The 18,786-nt window shown below is 59.0% G+C and overlaps 1 protein-coding gene across 3 annotated transcripts in view; it reads left to right on the top strand.

The window, feature by feature from the left end:
• The first annotated feature begins 1,688 nt into the window (after positions 1-1,688).
• The window catches only part of SHISAL1 (shisa like 1), a 78,537-nt gene continuing 61,439 nt past the window's right edge, over positions 1,689-18,786 (top strand). Inside the window, exon 1 of one of the 3 annotated variants that reach the window (XM_070453485.1) lies at positions 1,689-1,872. The gene's annotated coding sequence lies outside the window, so the exon portion shown is untranslated. Of the gene's footprint in view, positions 1,873-1,893; positions 1,968-2,392; positions 2,664-18,786 lie in introns of those variants that run through there. The other 2 variants (XM_070453486.1, XM_070453483.1) reach the window with 2 other exon arrangements.

The raw sequence follows: 18,786 nt of genomic DNA, 5'->3' as shown, positions 1-18,786 counted from the left end.
GGGTTGGGGGCTCTGACACACACAAAGGAGCAGCCACATGGAGACCCACATGGGGATGGGGCAGGGACAGGCGGGAAGATGCTTGGTTTGAAAGGGCCAGAAGCCAAGGGTGCCGGCAGCCACCAGGAAGTGGAAGGATTCTCCCTGAGAACCTCCCTGAGGGGCAGCCCACACTTCAGCCAGTGACACTGATTTGGGGATTTCCAGCCTCCAGAACTGTAAGAGAATATAAAGATATGCTGTTTTAAGCCACCAGGTTCATGGATATTAGCTATCAAAGCCTCAGGAAACCAGTGCCCAGGAGTTGGGAGAAGTGACCTTGCCTGTGGGCACACAGTTGGTAAATGGTCAAGCTGAGAGTCAACTCCAAGTCTGACCAGTTCCAAACCCCACGCATTTTCCTGTCCACTCTGCCATTTTCTGGAAGGACAGAAGGGCCACTGATGTAGGTCACGGCACTCACTTATTTAGGATAATCAATAGGACTGTCTCCTATGTGATGCAGCCTCTCATTTAATCCCCATGATGATTCTTTGCAGGGGTAGAATGATTCCCATTTCGTTGGTGAGGAAACTGAGGCTCAGGGACGTGAAGTGGCTTTGCTAGGGAGCCTGACTGTAGGGAAAGGAAGGTGCAGAGCCCTGGAAGCACACAGAGGGCAGCCCAGCCCAGCATAGGGAACAGTCACCTCTCAACCTAAGTCCCCCCACCTCCAGTCCAGCACTGGGCCCTCAGCCTGTTCTGTAACCTCTTCGCTCCTTGGTCTCCATCATCCCATGGGGTAATCATGGTCCTCCTCCTTGGGAGGGTTTACAGAAGCTGGGCAAAGTGCGTCAAATATCCCACCTCATCTAATCTTTAAAACATTTCGTGAAGGAGATGATGCTGTGACCTGTTTAGGAAAGGAAGCTGTCAAAGGTGTGGAATCTGGGCTTGGAAGTCAGGGGTGGGTGGTGGTGGTGGGGAATCTAGGCTGGAGCCCTGGTCCTGTCCTTTTGCAGCTGTGTGGCTCAGGGCAGTTGCCCTAACCTCTCTGAGCCTCAACTGCCTCACTTGTAAAATGAGGAAGCCAGGACCCAGCACTCTGGTGAGGAATAAGTTAAATAAGGTGTGTGGCAGGCTCAGCCTGGTTTCTGGAGAGCTGCAATCAATGTCTGTAAAAATGCAGCCAGAGCCGGTGACGCCGCGGATGTGGGGTTTGCAGGGCTGAGGTCCACCTGCCTCCCGGGGCACTCAAAGCCACTCTCCCTTCCTGATCCACCGATCAGGAGCCATCCTCACTGCCATTCCCTCTGCCAGGCCCTTGAAGAGGCTGCAGTGTTCCCTACACGACCATCTTTAACCCCCAGAGGTCACTGGGCTGGGGACAGGTGGGGAAACTGAGGCTTAGTGAGGTTGGCTGGATCTGGCCTGGGGAGGTTCTGCAGGTGAGGGGTGCAATGGGGGACAGGGTGGCTGCTGGGGAGGAGAAGTGGAGAGAAGGGGGGTTTGGAACAGGGGCGGGGAGCCCACTCTGTCCTCAAAGAGGCCCAGGGAAGTCGGGGTTTTCTCATTGGAAACTGGCCAGATCTGGTCTGCGGAGAAGGAGTCTCCGGCCCAAGTCTGACCCTGCCAGGGGCCACCTCAGCCTGACCCCGGCCCTGAGCGCCTCCGGAGGAGGGGCCGCCTGGAAGGGATGTCTGGCTCAGCACCCGCAGCGGGAGGCGCGCGGCAGGTGGGGCCCTCCAGCGGCCGGCCGCCGGAGGAGGGGAGGCTGGAGGGGCCGCCCGGCCTGCAGCCAGGTGGCCGGAGCGGGGCTGGCGTGGCCCCCGCCCGCGCCCCTGTAACAGCTGCGCCGGCCCGAGGGCTGGGGAGCGGCCAGGAAGGAGGCAGGTGAGTGTGGCGGCGCTGGGGAGACGGAGAAGGGGTGCCGAGAGGAGGACGGAAGAAAGGAAAGGAACAGAAGGGAAGAAAGAGGGAGGAGAGCGGTAAGGGGACAGCAGACAGCAAGGAAGGGGGGAGGCGGGGAGGAAACAGTGAGAAAGGGGGAAGCACAAACGAAAGAGGAGGTCGCCAAAGGGAAAGACGCAGAGACACGCGAACGGGGAGAGGGCGAGCGAGGGGAGGAAGAGAGATTGCGAAAGGAAAAACAAGGGGGGGAGAGAGAGAGAGAAGGGAGCCGCGGGCGCTAGGGAGGGAGCGCGGGGCGCCGCGAGCCGGGAGAGGGGGCAGCAGAGGGCGAGCGGCGAGCGGCAAAGAGTGAAGTGGGCACGGCGGCGGCGGCGGCGGCGGCGAGCGCAGGGCCGGCGAGCATGAGCGCGGCGGCGGCGGCGGCGGCGGCGGGCGCGGCGCGGGGCTCCGGGCCGGCGGGCGGGCGGGCCGCGCGGGCCGCCCAGTAGCCGGCCGGCGGGCGGGCGCGCGGCGGGGCGGCCGGCGGGGCAAGCGGCCGGCGGCCGGTCCGCGAGCCGGAGCCCCAGCCCGAGCCCGCGCCCGCGCCCGGCGCGCGTAAGAGCGGCTGCCTTCCCGGCACTGGCCCCGGAGCCCCCCGGAGCCGGGACAACTGTTGCGGCGGCGGCGGGGCCACCGCGGGGGCGTGGGCGGCCCCGCTCCCCGGCAGGCGGCTCAGCCCCGCGGGCGCCGACTCCCCGCGGCGCAGCGGAGAGCGAGCGGGCGGCGGGCAGGAGGTGAGCGGCGCCCCGGGGGCGGGCCGGGCTGGGGCCGCGCGGGGGAGGGGCGCGCCGGGCCGGGGGTCCGAGCGCAGCTGGGGAGAGGGGTTGGGGCGGAGCTCCTGGAGGAGGAGGGTCCCGGCGAGTTGGGGCGGGGGGCGCGGATCGTCGGCTCCCTGGCTCGGCGAAAAGGGGATGCGGGAGCCCGAGGCGGGCGGGGAGAGGTGGGTGCCCTGGGAGAGGCAAGTTCGGAGCATCGTGGGGTCCGGGATGCTGTGGAAAGGGGCCGGGGACGCTCGGGGAAGAGTCTGGGGGCGGGAGCCGCGTCGGGGAGCCGGCGCCTCGGCATTGGGGTCCGCGCCAGGGCTCTCCAAGGTCGGGGTCGCTGAACCTTGGAGAGGACCTGGGCCGGGTCCGAGGAGCGGTCCAGGCGCACGGCGCAGGGACGCGGCCGCTGGCACCGGCTTTCGCGTCCGAGGCGGGGACCGGCGTCCGAGGACCAGTACGGGAACGGGGCGAACCCGGAGCCCCGTGCGCGCCGGGCAGGGTTCCGGAGCCAGGCTGGGGGCCCGACCGGCTCCGAGGGTCCCGGCTGGGCGGCGTGGGCGATCACGAAGGCCTCTCCAAGTGCGTGCCCCTCGCTCGCCACTCGCCGCGTGGTCCCAGTGGAGCCGCTGCCGCCTCCTGGGGCCGAATCAATATTGATTCCGCGCCCGGGGGCCGGGTGGCCTGGCGGCGGCCTCCGAAACGCCTTAGCGCCAACGGTTGCCATGGCAACGAGACCCCGAGAGTCTTCAGGTTATATTTATTCTAATTATTATTACCATTATCAGTGTTAGTATTTGTTACTCAGCCAGAGGAAACCAGAAAGGAGGACGAAAAGCCAGTGTGTCCTGGCGCCTCCAACTGTCATCTCTTCAGAGAAAGCCGATGCTGGCTGGTGGGCCAGGCCCCGACCTCCCGGGTCTGGTGCCCTGAGCGGTTTCCGGAGGCACCCCTGGGGCAGTGGGGCTGGGAAGGCGGCTTATATAATCTGCCAGCGCGCCTTCTGTCTCCTGTGATGCCTCTCCTGACCTCTCGGATCCCTTGTCTTCGTGACTGCTGCTCCTGCCCAGGCAAGCCCAGGCCAGGATGGGAAGAGCGAAAAGTGCTCTGTCCCAGCGGCCTCCAGCCCTCTCTCCCCACAGCGGTGTGACCTTGAGCAAGGCGCTTGAGCCCTCTGCGCCCCTGTTTCCCCATCTTGTAAAGTAGCACGGGCGCCATGCCCACCTCTGAAGGTTGCTGCGAGGTCACACCGAGGAAGCTCTGTGAGTTCTGACTGTGTGACCCTGGGCAGGTGCCTGTCCTGCTCTGGGCCTATTTCCTAGTGTGGAATGAGGGCCTGGACCCCAGTGTGTCTTTATAGTCACCGGCGTCCCGCGAATTTCACTCTGGGCCGCTGTGGAAATCCAGTTGAGCCAGCAAGTTGCGTTCAGATCAGGCTAAAGGGAGCTCTTCCGTCACCCCCGTTCCCTCACCTAACAGGTGGGCTGAAGGTGGCGGGATGCCGGCAGCCCAGCCTCAGTCCTTGGGGTCAGCCAGGACCGTAGCCGTGCTGGTCAGTGTTGCCCGGGATTGGGATCTGTCCCCCACCACCCCCTAGACCGGTGTCCGCTCAGGGCGGAACACGTCCTTGAGCACGAATCCGTCTCCCCCAGAGAGGCTGTGGTCTGTGCCTGTCCAGGCTGGCTGACTGTGGGGCAGGAGGTGGCTGGGAAGTTCGCTGTGGCCAGGCACCCCCCCACCTCTCAAGGCTCGAGCTGAAAGCCCCAGGGAGGGGTTCCTGCGTTTCTTTTCTGTCACCATCACACTGAATTCTCCACTGGGTCTCAGGCCCCTGGGAGGTGTTGGACTGGTGGGGGGAGCTGGTAGAGGGGAGATTCGCTCTGAGCCATGTGGGGTGTTTGTGTGCGTGTGCATGTGTGTGTCCCACCCCGCCTCTCCCAGGCCACCAGCCTGGAGCTTATCGGGGGCAGCTGGACTGGACAGGCTGAGTGGGGGCAGGGCCAGCGCTGCTCAGACCTTTGTGAGTGAGAGAGAGAGCAAGGTCCCAAGGAAGCTGAGGGTGTCATCCAGCCATTCCTCTGTGTATTCGCTCCTTCGCTCACTCCTCTTCCTCAGCCAGACTCCGCGAGCCCCCACGTCTGCTGCTGGAGGGCGGCAGCTCTGCCCTTGGCAGCTCTCAGGGGAACCAGTCCCCGACAAGCCAGTGGGGAGGGGAGGCTGAGTGGGGGGATGCAAGTGGGGAGAATCTGCCCAGAGACCCTGCGGTGGCTTCAGGGCTGGGGGAGCCCGGTCCGGAAGGCAGGCAGGCATGAATCAGCCAGAAGAGAGGAGCGGTGGCATTTTCCTGGCGGAGCCCCTCCAGGGGCACAGATGTGGACACACAGCAGGGAAGGAGGCATCCTGTGGACGGGCGGGCGGGGCTCGGAAGTGGGGCCTGGTGGGGGGTGGGGAGGGGCTGCAGGACTAGGGCGCAGGGGGAGATGGTGCAGTCGGAGCAGGGTTAGGACGGGAGAGCAGGTCACCACCGCCGCCGCCCATCCTGGGTGTGGGTTGGGTCGTGGGACTGGCGCAGGGAGGAGGGAGGGATGGTCAGGTTCATGGACTGGTCCACGGCCTGTGGGTGGAGCCTGTGATTGGGGTGGGCAGAGGGAGGTTTGGAAGAGCAAGGAGAGTCTGCTTTCCAGCTCTCTAGGACAATCCACCCCCACCTTGCCAGCCTCTCTCCTATTCTGGCCAGCATGGTGGGAGAGGACCGCTTCCTGTCCTGGCCCTTGGTTGCTGCTGGGAGGGGAAAGTAGCAAGTGGCCACCAGATCTGGCAGCTCCAACTGCCCGCATCTGTGACAGACGACTTCATTGTCACGAGTATAAGGATTTGCCTGAATGGCAGTGGGATTGCCCTTGACCGTGAAAGCTCAGAGGCCCACTGTGCACTAGGCCCTGTGCAGGGCAGGCACTGAGCCCGTTTAATTCTGCACACCAACCGTGTGAGCAAGCCATTGTTAATTCAGTTGTACTGCTGAGAAAAACGGGCTCAGGGAGGTGAAAAGTAACCCAGCTACTCTCACGCTCCTAACTACTATGCTCTACCACCTGGAGCTCAGCCTGTGCCCGACGGTGACCCTAGTGTTTCTTCAGACACTTTGCTGAGTCTCATGTCCTCCTAGTCATTGTCCTGCTCACTCTCTTCTGGACTGATCCAGAAGATCAGTGGCCCGTCTTAGGCTCAGAGGAAAATGATCACCTCCCTCCTTGGGGATGTTCTACCTCTATTAATGCAACCTCTTGCTTCAGCTTCTCTCCGGATGAGTCACACAACAGATTCATATCAATCTTAGGATGAACTCAGAGCCCACCTCCAGCTCTCCCAGAGTGGTTTTTCCCCAGCCCAGCCACTCTTTCTACAAGTTGCTGAATCAGTAGTCAACTCCTGAGCACTGTGGGTCCTTGGTTCCTAAACACTCTCCTGGCAGGTGGGGTCCTGACTATCTGGAGCCAGTGAAAGTGGGGAGGGTGACCAGAGGCCCTGCCCACCCTGGCCACAGTCTCCCGGGGGGGATGCCAGGTGCTACCCACTCTGTTGATGTCAGCACAGGGCTTGCTGGCAGGGGAGAGGCCTCACCGCCTCCTTTCTCCTTCTCCCCCTTTTTTCTCCTTCCCTTCCCCCCTCCCTCCAGCACACACGTTCCTTGACCGCCTTCTGCAGTGTCTGACTCCCTAGGAAGGTAAAGAAGCAGCCAAGCCCCCTCAAACCTGCCCCGAGATGTGACCCGGGGCGCAGGATCTGTTTGACCACTGATATGAACAAATACCTCTCTGAGCTGAGACCGTAGCTGTCCCAGCACCCTTGGACCTGCCAGTGCACCCCACCATACCCCAGTTTGGCCTACATGTGATGAGCCACTCTTTCCTTTCCCCCTTAGCTGCGAGCAGGTTGAACATTTTCCAGAGGGTCTTCTCTGGACGTCCTGATGTGACCACTCACTGGCAAAGCTCTTGCTGGCTGAGCCTGGGTTTTCTTGTTCAACAGTGCAGCGACTTAGCACCTGCCTAATGGGTTTCATGAGGGTTGCAGTGGGGAAAGTCACAGGCAGAGTCTGGGGCGTGGGAGCCCCTACCCTCTGCATCCTACAGCTGGGGAAGGGGCAGATAAAGTCAGGGACCCCAGCATCTCCGAGGCCCGTATGTTGTACTGTGATGTCAGGAAGCCCTAAGGAGCTGCTGCTTTAGGGCCTGATAGGGAGCTCGAAGCTTGTACACTTACCCATGTAAGTGGGGACCCTGGGGCCCAGGGCGGACTGGCGGCGTGCTCAAGGTCCCAGTGAATTGGGCATCCTGGAAGGTCAAGGATGTTCACGATATGATGTCAGCCCTGTTGGCATCGTTCGGGGGCATCTGAGGCCTCTGCCTGGCGTGGGAGAAGGGGGTGCAGATGTGAAATTTACCCCCAAAACCCTGAGGCTGTCCCGTCAGGGAAAGGCTTCAGAATCTCGCCCTCCCTGGCCATGCAAGCAGAGAAGCAGAAGCCGTGAGATGAAATGCAAACGCCTCCTGTTCCACGTTTCCAGCCACCAGCCATGAATGGAGTGTTCCCTTGGCGTGTTGTGGGCTGGCTGCCCCCTTTCCTCACCAGTCTGGGGCACACACTCCCATCACTGCCCATCTGTCCACATGCACACCTACCCCAGCAGATGAGTGCAAACTCGCCTTCAAGAAATTAAGAAATAATGCATGAGTTTCCCAAATTACACCCATTTAACACTGAATTAAGTAAGTTCTGGAAGCTTTTAACAGAGCCCTGGGAGGAAGAAAAGAATTTTTTTTTTTTTTGGTTCACACTTCCCTGGAAAATGAGACAAACCGTGATCTTTTAAAACCCAGCTACATAATCTGATTATTCCTTGCTGGCAAGCATCTGAGAAATGCCCGGCGGAGGGCGGAGACGGCCGCTTTGCCGAGACTGCGAGATTTGCATTGGGAAATTGGGAAAGTTTGTCTCCTGCGCCAGATTGGAAGCTCCCCGGCGCATGATGGGTTGAAAAGAAAGTGCCGCTTTCTTAGATATCGGCACAAATTAAAAATAAAGGCAAATTCCTTCCATAATCCAGCTCAAGAATTTCTTCCACGGCTCCCTGAGTGGGTTCCTGAAATGATGGTGATTTGCTTTCACTTCAGGCTCCCCGTCTTTGTCAGGAGAACCGTCCACGCACAGCTGGGTTTATAGACTAACAGAATACGCATTTAAGCTCTGGCTCATTCCACCTTTCCAGGACACCTACCCTGTGCCAGACACAGTCCCAGACCCGGGGAACAAGAGATGGTTAAAACAGGACCCTGCCCTGCTGGGTTTTGTGGTGTGTCTGTTGGAGGCAGAAGAGCAGAAATTAAAAAAAAAACACCTATGAGGTCCCACTATACCTGAGGGGTCAGGGAGGGCTTCCTGGTGGTGGTAACTTTTGGCTTGGGTCTTGAAGGGTGGATAGGAGTGTGCCAGCACAAGGGGGCGGAGGGCATTCAGGAGGCAGAGGAGCGCCTGAAGAAAGTCTTAAAATGGGTCTCAGACATCTTTGGATCATTGGATTTTAATGTTTGCAGATTCCTTTATTACAAAGCTCTTTTTGTCCATTATATTCCAGCACTCTCAGACAACCCCAGGGCCAACTTCCTAGGTTCTTTTTCCCTAAGGAGAACAGAGGCCAGAGAGGAGAAGCAATGGCCGGGAACCCAGTCCAAGCTCTGAAACCTGAGGTTCTGGATTAGATGGGCTCTATGGGGCCAGCAGAACATGTCGTAACCTGCTAAATGGGCATTCTAAACATTAAGTCAAAGAATAACAGAATTACTAATACCAAAGTCTACAAGATCCTCTTTCTGTTCCTCCTCCTCGGCTCCAGCCCAGGCTTGGCTTTAGGACAGGATGTCCATGCCAGACCTAGGGGCTCTGAGCCTCAGTCTGTACATCCAGAAAATGGGAAGACGGAGCCTCTCCCTGCCCGTTTGTGGAAAGCCTGGGATCATCAACTGAGCCCCAGAGTCCTGGCCAAAGAGGCCCAGTCAGTGGAGTTCAGCCTTCAGCTCAGGAGGAGCCCAACACACCCTCCCACGGGCTTGCCTCTAAAGGGCCCTGTTGTTTAGATTTTTCTGGGAGCAGATGGGGAACACGGCATCATCTGGCTGTCACTGCTCGGAATCTGATCCCTGAGACCTTGAGGCCTTTGGGGGATAAGCAGGGCCTCTGAGCTGAGGCCCATTGTCAGGGTGACAGGCAGAGCTGAAGGGAAGCTCCTGGCTCCGATCCCAGGGGAGCAGCCTGGATCACCAAGGCTGCACCTGGGGCGCCACCGTGGACCAGTCTCCCCTCTGCTTGTTCCTAACTCTATGGCCCTGGGCAGGTTATATAACTTGTGAGCCTCAGTTTCCTCATCTGTGAAATGGGTTGTTGCATGAATCAGATAAGATAGATTTGCAGCTTTGCACATCGTGTGTATTCAAAGACATGCCAGCTCTCTGTAATCTCACTTTATTACCTGTTACTCTGTGAGCACTGCTCCAGTCTTTTGATGAAGCAGCTGGGAGGGACCCAAACCTGATCATCCAGGAACCCCCAGAGCAGGGCATTCCAAGACTGTGGTTGTTAAGTGAAGAAGTGAATCTAGTGGCCCCGTAGACTGCGCTGGTGCCTTCCCAGTGCCATGGCAACCACAGAGCTGGGCGACGAGATAGCCAGCCCTGGGGCTCAGCTGCCTGAGTTCACATCCCCTGCCTGCAGCCAGTGCCGGACTGCTTGTTCCCCTCTCTGAGCCTCAGTGTCCTCATTTTAAAAATAAGCTTGATAATGTTGAGGATAGTCCTCATAATACCTTACAAGGGTGGTTTTGAGGATTCAAGGTGAGGACTGTGACATTCCAGGCTCCTGGATCAATTACAGTGATGACTATTATTTATTATCCCCAAGTTCTGGAAGGGGCCATCAAGATTTGAATCCCAGTTTCAACCCCTAATAGCTATGTGACCTTAGGCAAGTTACAAAACCTCTCTGAGCTTCCATTTCTTCCCCTAAAAGCAGAGAAGCACTCACCTAGCAGAGTTCTGGCAAGAATGAAAAGAGTTGACTCAAGGAACATGTCCGGTACAGAGCCGAGCACATAATAAGTACTGAGTAAATAATGCTGTTATCATTGTCACCACCACTACGTTTAATAACAGGAACACCCAGAGAGCACAGAAGCAGTGGACTTTCTCTCTGTCCGTGAAGGGTAGAGACCAGCTTATTCCTGATTTAGCTGTGTAGCCAGCTTCTAGCTAAGGCATGCTCTGGGTGGGTCTGTGAACAAAGGGATGTACTTCTGGATGGATGTGTTTGTTAGTCACTCAGTTGTGTCAAACTCTTTGCAACCCTATGGACTGTAGCCTCTGTTGATGGACTTCTCCAGGCAAGGATACTGGAGTGGGTAGGCATTTCCTTCTCCAGGGGATCTTCCCAACCCAGAGATCAAACCCTAGTCTCCAGCATTGCGGGCAGATTCTTTCCCATCTGAGCCACCAGAAAAGGTGGATGGATGAATGAATGGGTGGATGGATAGATGAATGGATAGATGGATGGGTGGATAGATTGATCGATGGGTAGATGGATGGATGGGTGGATGGATGGATGGAGGGATGAATGAATGGGTGGATGGATGGATAGATGGATCAGTGGGTGGATGGATGGACAGGTGGATGGATGAATGGGTAAATGAATGAATGAATGAGTGAATGATGGCTGTCAGGAAACATTGAAAGCCTAAGATCAGGGAAGCTTGGGAAAGGGCCCAAGGACTGGGGCAGAGTCTTCTCTTTGAGGGCTATGAGCGATGGGATAGAATGAGTTTTATAGCCAGATATGATCTCTCTTCTCTGCATGAACATTTGTCCACCTTCCAGGAACTGGGGGTGAGGGGCCAAATCTGAAGACCCAGGTTGCTTGGCATCCCTGACAGTTTGGTTTGGGAGCTGGACAGAGCTGTGTTCAGACTGTGGCTTCCTCCTCTTTATGGCAGGGAAGTCCTGCTGCTTCCCGGAACCTCTGTCTCCTCCTCCATAATATGGGGGAATGCTGTTTCCTTTGGGGGCGTGGTGATGCACGAAGATCACACGTTGAGCATACTGTGTGGTTTGTGAAGGTGCGTGGCAAGCCAGAGGAGGTGTTTGGACTCCATACAGTGGACAAAGGTTGCAGGAAGGTTCTGAAGCTGGGGGAGGCATGGTGCAGGCAGTGTGGACCACCAGCCTGTGGACCATTTGATTCCTTCCAAAGAGGGCACCAGACATGGGTTCTGGAAAAGAGTGAGGGGGGAGGGCACCGCCAACCTGCTGAGGCCACAGAATGGCCCCATGGATGGGGTGCTGGGCCCTAGACCCCGGGCCCTGGAGCCCTGACCTGCTGGGAGGTCCCCCAACTTTGCCTAGCCCTGTCCTGGGTGCTTTGCAAATACTACCTGATTCAATTCTTGTAATACACCCAAACAAGGATGGATCGCCATTCTCACCTGAGGCTCAGAGAAGGGCTGTGACTTCCCCAGGGACACACAGCTGCTAAGTGGCGAAGCCAGGATTCAGATCTTCCCATGGGGGATGGAGAGAAGGCAGGGTACCCTCCGTGGTCAGGAGAGGTGCTGGCCTGGAGGTGTGGGTCGCCATGCTCCTGTGTGCCCCCTTACATCTGGGTGGCCTTGCCCCCCCACCTCCATCCTCTCTGCCTCAGTTTCCTCCTCTGCAGAGCGGGGTCCACAGCAGACCCTCCTGCAGTGTGTCTGAAAGAGGGTCACGGAGGCCAAGCGCTCCAGGAGGGAGGCCTCCACAGGCCCCACCCACTTGTCACTGTTATTTGCATCCCTTCTCTTTGGCAGAGAGAGGCCTGGGGGACCAAGTCCTTGGGGCCGGGTGGGACCTGGCAGGGGCCGGTCAGGGGCTGCACCGTCTGGGCCTGGAGCTCGAGGCCAGTGGGCCCTTAACACCTGGAGCCTGGTTTCTGCTGCCCCTGGGTCCTCCTCTGAAGGGGCCGGGTGTCAGCCAGGAGCAGGCAAGCATTTACCTGGATGTGTGACTATTCACTCCCAAGTCTGCACTCAGGGCTTGTCCTGCTGGGACTCCAGGTTCCCAGAAAGACTGTTCTGCCTGCGTCCAAGTCCCGGATAAGGGACTGCCCTGATGGGAGTGAGACCAGAGGGCAGGGTAGCGACTCTGCCTGGGGGAAAGGGCCAAACATCAAGGAGGCCTCACCAGAGGAGGTGGCACCCAAGGAAATGGAGGATGAGCTGGCCAGGCGGCTGAGCAAGGGGTCGGGCGATCTTGAGGAAGAGGGAACAGTGCATACAGAGCTCAGAGGAAGAAGTTTGGGAAACGTCTGGACAGCGTGGCTGTCCCGTGGTATTTTTGGAAAGTTGTTGAGGCAAGGCCATAGAAGTTGGCAGTGGCTTGGTCTCCAAAGACACTGGCTAGTTAAGGAGTTTGGACTTTACCCTATAGACTCGGGATGGCAGATATGTGGCTTGAGTACCAACACCGGCCACTGCTGCACCCAGGGCAGACATGGCTAATCAATCCATCACAGCATGGAGTCAGGATGTGCTCTGGCCCAGTCTCCCCGCCCCCACAGTCCTGACCAGTCGATCCTGGAGGCACACTCGATGACACCTGTTTGCCCCACCACCATTGTCAACGGGAATCGTGACAGTCCTTCACAGCTGCTTATGGTGTGTGGCTCACCCAGCACCCAGAGTCCTTTCCTGATTAGAGGAGGCAGGTGGCAGCCTTCAGTTCCACCCCGGGCCCCCAGGCTTCCATGTGGTCCCACAGTGTGGGGTAAGTTCCATCCTTCCTGCGAAAACAGAGTCTTTCTGTCCAGTGGGTCCGGGCACAAGCGCCCTTCTGGGGGTGCACACCCACCTATCCTGGGGGGGCCCCCATCCATCTCCTGCAGGTTCTCAGGCTAGCAGGCAAGCCCAGGCAGCCCCCGGATGTCCCGCTGGGGTCTGGCCGAGGAGTGGGGTCTCCGGGGGAGGGGGTCGGGGCCTGGCAGAAGTCTGGGAAAGATTAGGAGGCTTTTCTCCTGAAATTCAGACAATTGGACAATCTGTTCTGGATCGATTTAGAAGCAGTGAAGTGAAAAAAAAAATCAGAAAATATAGTGTGAAAGCTATTTTCTCTCTCAGTGGGGAAGAGCGACGAGCTGGAGTTTATTTGTGGACTGTCCGAGGCCGTGGCCAGGGCCTCTCACCCCCTCGCTGCCTGTTCCGTCACGGCCCTGGCCCACTCCTACCCCCACGCCCCGCAGCCGCCTCCTCCTCCGTGCCCACTGCTGAGCTGGGCAGCCAGGGGTCTCAGAGGGGCGTCCTCCCTGGCGGCAGCCTCGGGGAGCCAGCAGTCTGCAGGGGACTCACACGGATGCACGGGACAGGCAGACAAGGCGACTCCATGACAAGGGCCGTCTGTGTCTGTCTCCTCACTCCTGTATCCTCAGGGCCTAGAGCTGGGATTGGCACCTGGCAGGTTTCCTGCCTGAGTGATGGATGGAGGGGAGGGAGGGAGACAGGAAGGAAGAGAGGCTTTGAATGAAGTGACCTGTTCATGGTCTGTGTTTGTCAGTGGTGGAGGTGGGGTTGGAACCCGAGCTGTGACCCCAAGACCCGGATGTCCCCCCTCCATCCCTGGGGCCAGGAGCAGGTCTGAGACATCGCAGGGTTTCCCCTACCACAGGTGCTTTCCTTTCCTGCAGACACAACTCCCGTACAGGGTCTTTCACCACTGGGGCCAAGTGCCCACGGGTTGGTGTGGGGCCAGACCAGAGCAGGCAAGGGGTGCTGTGCAGAGAGAGGCAGGAGGGCAGGTCCCTCCTCCCCACTTTCCGGTCTGTGCCCAGGGTGGTGGCGTGCTGAGTTCTGGGCGAGTTCAACCAGGGACTGGCTCCCTGGGAAGTCCTGAGTGTGGAGGGCTGGGGAGGGCTCCATCACAGTGGGAAATGGGGCCAGCTGACTCCAGTCCCCAGAGCATGGTCTCTTCTCTTTTCCCCCAGGCACTGGGACAGGGGGAAATACCCAGTGGTTCTGTTTGAGGGTGTGGCAACTCCCTCCCCCACCCGCTGTTTCCTCCCCAAATACCAAGACCAAGAGCCAAAGGCCCGTCAAGGAGGAACCTTGACCTGGAAACAAGATCAACTTGGCCCCAAGTCCCAGTAGCTCCGCTGCTGTGTGATCTTGGGCAGGTGACACAACCCCTGCGCGTCTTAGTTTCCTCATCTGCAGACTGTGAGCAGTAGTGCCCTTTTAAAAAAAACATTAAAAGGAGAGGGTCTTTGTCAACTGTCCGTCACGGGGGCCGGACAACGCATAGTAAGTCCTCGAGAATCGTCTCTCCTCTCGTTTCCACGTGTGGAGGGCCAGCCCTGAAACACAGTTTAACTCTTGTTTGGGTTCTGTCCGCACCCACGTCCTGAGCGCCCAGCTCGGGTTGGTTTCACATATCCTGTCCCGTGTAATCTCACCTGTCCGTGTGAGGCTGGGGGTCAGCACCCCACTTTATGGGGAGAGGCCCAGAGAGGCAAAGGGGCGTGTCCAGGGTCACAGGGTAACCGTGTCCCCCCCCACCCCACCTCTCCAGCCTCTCCCTGGCTGTCCTCTGCCAGGCGCGGGCCTGGCACCCGCCTCCCCAGGAAGTCCCGTCCTCACGCCCCAGTTCTGATCCGGTTTCCTGTCGACGGCTCTCTCATCAATGCTTTTTGATGTTACCTCTCCATTCCCCAGAAATTTCGGAGCCAGCGTTTTCCCCACCGCAGCGCACTAATTAGACCTCCATAACACTGTTTACCTAGATGTCAACGTATGCTATAAAATTTTGCAATTTTTTTTTTCTGCACTGTAAGCAGTGCTTGGTTTTGAAAAGGAGGAAGCCTGCCACGAAGGGCCCAGGAGTTGTGTTCAGCCCTTGGAGGACCCCTGGGAGGAAGGCTCATCCTGGCCCCAGGCTCTGCCTGGAGCAGAGCCTCCCCTGGGGCAGTGGGACCTCCCCTGGGGGTGCAGGTCGCTGTCAGCCTGAGGGTGGGGTCTTCATCCAGCCGGGGTCTGTGCTCCGCCCCTTGCTCTCCAGGTCCTTCTTAAGCTTCTTCGGTGTCAAGGCCCCAGGGTCAGAGCCAACCTAGGGGATGTCAGGGGGGCTCCGGCCACTCTGAATGCCTGCAGACACATTTATTATGAATTCTTTTATTTCCAGAGTGCAAACTCAGAATGGGTCATGAGTCAGGGGAGGACAGGTTTAAACAGAGGACTGCTGGCCGATCCTGGCTTTGTTGGGGAGGTGCCCCCAGGCTGGGAAGCTGTGAGAGCAGACAGGAAGAGATAAATGCCGATGGAATGGCTCAGAGGGTCTGGTCTGATTCCAGAAGCAAGCCGTTACCCAGACACCTGCTGGCACCTGGACACGATGACCTCAGGCCTAAGAGCTGGCCTCCCCTCCCGTCTCCTAAGAGACATGACGCTGCCAGTCTCGGAGACCAGGATGAGGACTCAGGGAATGCATCTGAAGGGGTGTGCATGAGCGGGGTCTTCCCTCCCTCCCGCTCCCCGCCCCGTCAGCCTGATGACTGATCACTTGTTCTTCTGGAGATGGGATGGCTGAGGAGTTGAGTTCGGGGTGCAACACACGTGGGGTGCTGGGGGGTCCCAGGAGTGGAGATGAGCAGGAGGCCACTGTCAGTTCAGGTCAGGGCCCAGGAGAGCTGGTAGGGGTGAGCAAGTGTTAGCAGCGATAGGGAGGGTAGCCTAAAGCCACCTCCTGCCACCTTCGGAAGCGTCCTTTTTTATCTCTGCACTCATCCGTGGCCACCAGGGAGCCCTCCTGGCTTGCAGCCTCAGACCCTGCCTAGCCTACTGAGGGCCAGCATGGCCAGCCAGGCTGGTGACCTCCCAGGCCAGTGTGGGCAGCCGAGCTTTGGAGGGAGGGGTCTGGGCCTGGCCTGGCTCTGGGCGGCTGGCTGCAGGTTCACCTCCGGCTCCGCTCAGCAGCTTTGGTGCCAATTTACAAAGAGTGTGGGTGGGAGGCTCGTTAACCCCCAGAAGTGAAGCCACTTCAGGGGAGACGCATGGATGGGGGGCCCTTCCCAGCCGGGCTGGGTGGGGGAGCCGGCTCCGCACCACCCCTGTGGTCTCTGCTGCGGCCCTATTTGCATAATTTTGAAGTTGATTGGCCTGAAGGCAACTTCGCTTAATCACAGCTGACAAGTCTCTCGTTGCAACGGCAGCTGCTTCCAATTAGCCGTGTTGGTGCCGTGGTTTGTTAGACTCTCCTAGCAGCCCCTCTCCCAGCCAGCCCCCCGCTTCCCAGCCCCCCCTTATCAGGCCCAGAAGGAACCTGCGGGGCCTGTAGCTGCCTGGGGATCGGCCTCCTGCTCCTTGTGTGTGGACAGGCTAGCACACAGCTCAGGATGCAGCCGTGGGGACCTGCCAGCTCCCGGGAGATGTTGCCACGCTGGACTGTGGACTGTGCTTTAGTGCTGAGGCTCCAATGTGGGGGTGCGAAAGCTGGGCTGCCCGGTTTTGTTAATGAAGTTTTCTTGGCACACAGCCTCCGCCGTGCAGCCCCTCTTGTCTAGGGCTTTCTTGCTCTGATGGCAGTGTTGAGTCATTGTGATGAGACCTCCTGACCCACAGAGCCCTTAATATCTATAGTCTGGCCCTTCACAGAAAAGTTTCCCCTCCTCTGACCCAGCCCAGAGCTTCTCATACTTGAGCATGCGTCAGAATCCCTCAGAAAGCTGGTAAAATACAAATTCTTTGTCCTCACCCTGGTTCTAGTCCAACAGGGCCCAGGGGGCCCGCAACCAGCATTTCTAACCAGCTCCCAGGCCCGTACTCCAGGCTGCACCGGTCCAGCCACCTGCAGGGTCCCTTAGGCAGTTTCCATCCACCGCATCCCACTCTGAACACCGTCCTCATCAGACAGAAGAGGAGACGAGGGGTCCCTGGCTTCTGCACAGTCTTGAGCTGATAAACTCTGGCTCTTCCCCACTCTGCTATGCCCTTGACCCAGACACCTCTCCCCAGATGCACCATACCCCAGGGTACCCCAGGCCCCCAGCTGGCTCACCTGGCTTGGCCGGTTCCCTGTCTGGGTTCTACACTGGGGTCTGCCATTAGTAACACTAAGTCCTCGCCAAGTGAGCATGTCAGTCTTCCTTGGGGGTGGGGGAGCCTGCTCGCAGGAAATCAGGGCGCCAAGGGCGCCTTGTGGGGGCTCGGCTGCTTCCCCCGACGCCTGCACTAGGTTCCCAACGTCCGATGGGTGTCATCTGCCTGCCGGGGCGGAGACCCTGCCGCCACCCACCCAGTCACCTGCCGTCACTCTGAGGATGATCGAGGGTGCCTCACAGCCAGCGCGCTTTTCACCCGACACCTTCCCGTGACCTGGGAGGGGTGGGGACGTGCAGGACACCCACTTACCGAAGCTGAGCTACCTGTCCGAGGAGGCGGAGGAGGTGGCGGTGGGGTTCTGAGCCTGGGTTACATCACGTGGGCACACAGGCTTTGGGGGCACATTGCTGAGCTTAGGAGGATCGGTCGTGACCAGTGTCCCCAGTTTCCGAACGAGAAGGCCGAGTTACCCAGATTCATGACCAGGAAATTCCTGAAGGGGCAGAGTGTCTGGGACTCCCCTGGGAGGAGGGGGGAATCACACAAAGACCCATCCTTATGGGAATCAGAACATCCCGGCAGCTGGGATAAACATCCTTGACCCCGCCAGCCAGCATGACAGCCGGAAGAGGAGCCCCACGCCCCCTGGGGCCACCCCCACTCCCCTCTGGGCCCCTGTCACAGCTGTCGGCATTCTTCAACAGCACATTTTTCATAGTCCTTTCGGACCGTGCAGGGTGTGACGGGGACGGAAGTTCCTCCCTCGGCCCAGGGTTGCTAGAACGCCCCGTGACGTTCGTTTGAGCGGCTGCAGGGCTGCTGTTCAGTGTTTGGACATCCTGCAATCCTTCTCCTGTCCCTCAGCTGGACTCTCTCCAGGGTTTCCATCCCATACACTGGGCGGCCGAGAAGGTTCTCGCACCTCGCACCCGTGGCCAGCAGGGCCTTCGCTGAGCCCGGGGTGGGGGCGTTAATACTGCTCATCACAGGTTCTCCAAGGAGCCCGCCATGCGCAGGAGGCCGCCCTGAGCTTGCTGTGCGGTCCTGCTCCCTCCAGGGACCCCTGCCAGCCCACCAGGCAGACTGGCGTGTGCTGTGATTACAGGCCTCTTTTAAAGAGGCGCGAAGGAGCTCCTGCTGTGTGGGGTCGTCACCCGGGGTAAATGCCATGATGCCACCGTACTTTCAAACGATGACGTATGACAGGCGCCCAGCATCTGGCTGAGGCAGCCCAGCTCAGAGAGGTGAAGGCGCTGGCCCAGGGCCGCACAGCCGAGCCGCGGCAGAGCCCCAGGCCGGTCCCTGCCGTCTGGTCCTCCTCTGCTGTGCTGCATCTCAGACCAGAGTCAGGGGAAGCCGTGTTCCCAGGGTGATTGCTACCCCCAACCCAGTCCTGTGTTGATTGCGCTGAACGGACCCTCTCTCCCACGTGTGTTAGTCTCTCTGCCTCCTCTCTTACCCGGCCCCACTGCCGGACGCTCTGGTATGAGTTGAGTCTCAGCTTCACCCCAGCTAGCTGGGTGATCCAGGGTGAGTTCCTTAGACTCTCTGTGCCTCTGTTTCCTCATCTATAAACTGAGGGTAAACTCAACACCTCCTGATTGTGAGGATTAAATCGACACCCACCCGCCCATCCCGTCGGGCTGGCTTGGGCACTTCTTCTGGGCTCCCACAGTCCCCTGGCTTCATCCTCACAGCACCAGTCACCCTGGGCTGCCAGTGTCCCCCTGGACGGTGACTAGATGAGGGGCACCCAGGCCCGTCTGGACCCGGCGCTCTGTCTGCCATAAGCAGAGCACCTGTGACTTCAGGGCACAAGAAAGGTTTATCTCTGGCCCCACTCAGGACAGGCGGGGTCCCACGATGGGGGGGAGGGAGAGGGAACCGGCCTCTGTTGCGGCCTGGCTTTAAAGGCCACTGTGGCACCGGTCACGA

Source organism: Odocoileus virginianus, chromosome 23 (genome assembly GCF_023699985.2).
Source record: "Odocoileus virginianus isolate 20LAN1187 ecotype Illinois chromosome 23, Ovbor_1.2, whole genome shotgun sequence".
Classification (NCBI taxonomy): Eukaryota; Metazoa; Chordata; class Mammalia; order Artiodactyla; family Cervidae; genus Odocoileus; species Odocoileus virginianus.
Note: the sequence above shows the minus strand (reverse complement) of the source record. Positions and strands in the feature narration are given on the sequence as shown.